Raw genomic sequence first — 6,000 nt, 5'->3', positions numbered from 1 at the left:
CAGTCAACTCTCAACCATCAGCAAAGAGATCGAAGAGGTTGTCAACAGTGCTATCAAGTGACACTTACTCAGCAAACTCCTGTTCACTGACACTCAGTTTGGCTTCCACTGGGCTAACTCAGCTCCTGACCTCAACACAGGCTTGGTTCAAACATGGGCAAAAGAGCTGAACTCAAGAGGTGAGGTGAGAGTGACTGCCCTTGACATCAAGGCAGCATTTGACTGAATGTGACATTAGGGAGCCCTAGCAAAACTGGAGGCAATGGGAATCGGGGTGAAACTCGCGGCTAGTTGGAGTCATACCTAGCACAAAGAAAGATAGTTGTGGTTGTTGGAGCTCAATCATCTCAGTCCCAGGATATTCCCACAGGAGTTCCTCAGGGTAGTGTCCTCACCCCAACCATCTTCAGTTGCTTCATCAATGACCTTCCTTCCAATATTAGAAAATAGGGATAGTTTAAGTATGCTCTATTGGTATTTGTGGCTATTATGAATGAGTTTTAGCTTTAATGTTTAAGTTTGATTTGTATTTCTATATCTGTGTGTTAATAAAGGTCAAACTGAGTTTTAGTTTCACTTTAAAATGTGCCTGCATTTCTAATGAGAGGTTTACAACTGTTGCAGCTCAAGTTAAACAAAAAGAGAAGAAAAACTGGGCTGTTGCCTAGCAACAGGGGTCCAGAGAGGCAGATACCTCCCACAGAAACACAGAAAAACTAAAGAAACAGTAGTTTTGAGTTCAGTTTGAAGACAGCTGCCCAACAGAAGCCACTTAAAAGGGACAGATAGCCAGTCCCAAGCTAAAGAAAAGACCCCAAAATCCAGGGGAGTGGAACAGGAGGATGTCCCAAGCTGACCTTCAAGCCAAAGGAGGGATGGGACCCTGGAAAAGGTCCTGTTAATGAAGTTAAGAGTGAAGGGCAGAGAGAAAGGCTCCAAGCCTCAGATTTAAAGGGACAAAAGCTGCAGAAAGCAGATTTAAAGTGAGAACAGTTTGCGAGAACAGAGGCAAGAAGGTCCAAAGAGACAGCTGAAGGTGTGTATCTCTTCGCTATGGGCATGTGAAGCAGTGGTGTACTGTTGATGGCTGAGTCGGTGAGAGAGAGTACTTGGAAGAAAGCTTGAATTCATTTGGTGACCAAGGGGAGAGGAACATTGGAAGGAGAGTTTGATACCCTGGAGATAAACCCTTGCGGAAGGTGTCTGAGAGAAAGCGTCGGTTTGGAAGAAGGTTTCAAGGTGAAGTCTTGGAGATTGGAGATTGGAAACCATCATGTGAAAAACGGAGTTCGTGAGGCTGGTTGGTTTATGGTGTAACAAGCATCTGGGGCAAGTTGAGAGATCCATAGCATCTGCCTGGGGTGGCATCTGTCACTTGATTTCAGAGTGTGGTATGTCTAACCACAGGTCGCCAACTGGTTTACATGGACTGTGAACATTAGAGTATAAGATAGCTTTTGTAACGTGTGTTATCCTTACAAATCTGTATATATCTGTGAAGGTATAGTTGTGGCGAAGGAATGTTGTAATATAGTTAATCTTTTCTTGTTTAATGAATGTTTTATTCTTTTGTTAGAAGTTCATAGCTGACTCCTGTGACTCTGCTCAGTGGCTACTCTCCACATATCTAAACAACCAAATAAAAGTTAGGATCTATCAAGCTGGGTTCCACACTGGGATCAGGCTTGGCCAGGGGTAATCTCAGCTAGGGATCATAATAACAGCATAAGGTCAGAAGTGAGAATGTTTGCTGATGATTGCACGATGTTCAGTACCATTCGAGAGATTTCAGATACTGAAGCAATCCATGTCCATATGCAGCACAATCTGGAAAACATTCAAGCTTGGGCTGATAAGCGGCAATTACATTCACCCCACACAAGTGCCAAACAATCATAACCATATCCTGTTTACATTCAATGGCATGACCCTTGCTGAATCCCCCGCGATCAATGGCCTGGGGGTTACCATTGATCAGAAGCTGAACTAGATCAGCCATATAAATACTGTGGCTATAAGAACAGGTAGGATGCTGGGAATTCTGAGGAGAGGAACTCATTTCTTGACTCCCCAAAGCCTGTCCACCATCTACAAGACACAAGTCAGGGGTGTGATGGAATATTCCCCATTTGCTCCCACAACACTGAAGAAGCTCAACACCATCCAGGACAAAGCAATCTGCTTGATTGGCACCCCATCCACAAACATTCACTCCCTCCACCACCGGCGCACAGTGGCCGCAGTGCGTACCACCTACAAGATGCACTGCAGGAACTTATCAAGGCTCCTTAGACAGCATTTTCCAAACCCACGACCACTATCACATAGAAGGACAAGGGCACCAGATTCATCGGAACACCGCCACCTGAAAGATCCCCTCCAAGCCACTCCCTACCCTGACTTGGAAATATATCGCTGTTCCTTCACTGTCACTGGGTCAAAATCCTGGAACTCCCTTCCTAACAGCACTGTGGGTGTACCTACACCATATGGACTGGAGCGGTTCAAGAAGGCAGCTCACCACCACCACCTTCTCAAGGGCAGCTAGAGATGGGCAATAAATGCTGGCCCAGCCAGCGAAGCCCACATCCCATGAATAAAAAAACCTGTGCTCACTAATCCACTTTGCAGGCAACACCTGAATGTCAAAAGTCACAGCCTTGTTTTTAATTCCCTTCAGAGCCTCACCCCCACTCCTCCCTATCCCTGTAACCTCCTCCGGTCCACAAGCTCTGAGACCTTAGTGTCTCTCCAATTTTAATCCCTCCACCATTGGTGGCCATACCTTCAGCTGCCTAGGCCTGATCCTCTGGAATTCCTAATCTATAGCTCTCTGCCTCTCCAATTCTCTCTTCCCATTTAAGATGCTCCTTAAAATCTACCTCCCTGACCAGCTTTGACCTGTTCTAAACTCTCCTCCTGTGACCCCGTGATGGACCGCCTGCTTCCTCTTGGGACATGTTACTATATTAGGTGCTGGCATCATGGTATTGTCACTGGACTAGTAATCCAGAGACCCAGGGTAATGCTCTGGGGACCTGGGTTCAAATCGCATCATGGCAGATGGTGGAATTTGAATTCAATGAATGTCTGGAATTGAAAGACTGATGATAACCATTGTTAAAAACCCACCTGGTAATGCCCTTTAGGGAAGGAAATCTGCCATCCTTACCTGGTCTAGCAAGCCACCCAGTTGTACCAAACCGCTAGAAAGTCTATAAGGAATGCAACCAGGCAGACCGTCCAGCATCGGCCTAGGCACCGAAAATGACAACAGCAAACTCAGCCCTGTCAACCCTGCAAAGCCCTCCTGACTAACATCTGGGGGCTTGTGCCAAAATTGGGAGAGCTGTCTCACAGACTAGCCAAACAACAGCCTGACATAGTCACCCTCATAGAACTATACCTTACAGATAATGTCCCAGACACCACCATCACCATCCCTGGGTACGTCCTGTCCCATCAGCAGAGGTGGCAGCACTGTAGTATACAGTCAGGAGGGAGTTGCCCTGGGAGTCCCCAACATCGACTCTGGACCCAATGAAGTTTCATGGCATCAGTTCAAACATGGGTAAGGAAACCTCCTGCTGACTACCATGTACCTTCAGGTGATGAGGGAACCAACAAGAGGGAAAAACATACTTGACCTCATCCTTACCGATCTGCATTCCACAGATGCATCTGCCCATGACCACTGCACATTCTTATAGAGCTAAGCCCTGCCTCCACATTGAGGATACCCTCCATCGTGTTGTGTGGCACTACCATCGTGCTAAATGGGATAGATTTCGAACAAATCCAGCAACAGCATTCATGAGACGCTGTGGGCCATCAGCAGCAGCAGAATTGTACTCAAACATAATCTGTAACCTCATGGACTGGCATATCCCCCACTCTAACATTACTGTCAAGCCAGGGGATCGACCCTGGTTCCATGAAGATTGCAGGAGGGCATGCCAGGAGCAGCACCAGGCATATCTAAAAATGAGGTGTCAACCTGCTGAAGCTACAACACAGGGTAGCTTGTGTATCAAACAGCATAAGCAGCAAGTGATAGGGCTAAGCCATTCCACAGTTCGGATCCAAGCTTTGCAGTCCTGCCACATCCAGTCGTGAATGGTAGTGGACAATAAACAGCTCCATAAATAACCCCATCTTCAATGATCGGGGAGCCAACACATCAGTGCAAAAGATAAGGCTGAAGCATTTGACGTGCTGAGTGGATGATCCATCTTGGCCTTCTCCAGAGGTCCCCAGCATCACAGAGGCCAGTCTTCAGCCAATTTGATTCACTCCACATGTTATGAAGGCACTGGATACTGCAAAGGCTATGAGCCCTGACAATATTCTGGCAAAGTTACTGAAGACTTGTGCTCCAGAACTTGCCATGCTCCTAGCCAAGCTGTTCCAGTACAGCTACAACACTGGTATTCATCTGGCAATGTGGAAAATTGCCCAGGTATGTTCTGTACACAAAAAGCAGAACAAATCCAACCTGGCCAATTACCTCCCCATCAGTCTACTCTCCAACATCAGTAAAGTAAAGGAAGGGGTCATCAACAGTGCTATCAAGCGGCACTTGCTTAGCAATAACCTGCTCACTGACACTAAGTTTGGGCTCTGCCAGGGACACTCAGCTCCTGACCTCATTACAGCCTTGGTTCAAACATGGGCAAAAGAGCTGAACTCCTGAGTTGAGGTGAGAGTGACATCAAGGCAGCATCTGACTAAGTGTGGCATCAAGGAGTCCTAGCAAAACTGCAGTCAAAGGGAATCAGGGAAAACTCTCCACTGGTTGGAGTCATACTGTAAGATGCTTGTGATTGTTGGAGGTCAATCATCTCAGTTCCAGGACATCACTGCAGGAGCTCCTCAGGGTTGTGTCCTATGCCCAACCACCTTCAGCAGCTTCATCAATGACCTTCCTCCCATCATAAGGTCAGAAGAGGGGATGTTCACTGATGATTGCACAATGTTCAGCACCATTCATGACTCCTTGGATACTAAAGCAGTCAAGATCCAAATGCAGCAAAACCTGGACAATATCCAGACTTGGGCTGACAAGTGGCAAGTAACATTCGTGCCACACAAGTGCCAGGCAATGACTATCTCCAACAAAAGAGACTTGTAACCATCGTCCCTTGATATCCGATGGCATTACCATCGCTGAATCCTCCATTATCAACATTCTGGGGGTTACCATTGACCAGGAACTGAACTGGACTAGCCATGTAAATACTTTAGTTACAAGACCAGGTCAGAGGCTAAGAATCCTGTGGTGAGTAACTCACCTTCTGACTCCCCAAAGCCTGTCCACCATCTATAACGCACAAGTCAGGAGCATAATGGAATACTCTCCACTTGCCTGGATGACGGCATCTCCAACAATACTCAAGAAGCTCAACACCATCCAGGGCAAAGCAGCCCACTTGATTGGCACCACATCCACAAACATTCACTCCCTCAACCACAACACACAGTGGCAGCAGTGTGTACCATCCACACAATACAGGAACTCACCTAGGGTCCTTTGACAGCACCAGCCAAACCCACGATCACTACCATCTAGAAGGAAAAGGACAGCAGGTAGGTGGGAACACCAATGCCTGGAAGTTCCCCTCCAAGCCTCTCACCATTCTGACTTGAAGATATATCACCGTTCCTTCACTGTCTCTGGGTCAAAATCCTGGAACTCCTTCCTTAACAGCACTGTGGGTGTACCTACACCACGTGGACTGCAGCGGTTCAAGAAGGCAGCTCAACACCATCTTCTCAAGGGCAATTAGGGATGGGCAATAAATGCTGGCTTAGCCAGCGAAGCCCACATCCCATGAATGAATGAAAGACAAATTCAAGGTGCTATAAAAATGCAAAACTTTCAGCTTCAGGGGTTGGATATTTGGTGCTCAGAAGCTCAGGTTTGATTGGCCGGCTCCTTTAAGGACTTCCTGTTGAATTGGCAGTTTAGAGGTTAAACTGGGCTCTGTTTTGCATCAACTG

Source organism: Carcharodon carcharias, chromosome 30, assembly GCF_017639515.1.
Source record: "Carcharodon carcharias isolate sCarCar2 chromosome 30, sCarCar2.pri, whole genome shotgun sequence".
Lineage (NCBI taxonomy): Eukaryota > Metazoa > Chordata > Chondrichthyes > Lamniformes > Lamnidae > Carcharodon > Carcharodon carcharias.
Note: the sequence above shows the minus strand (reverse complement) of the source record.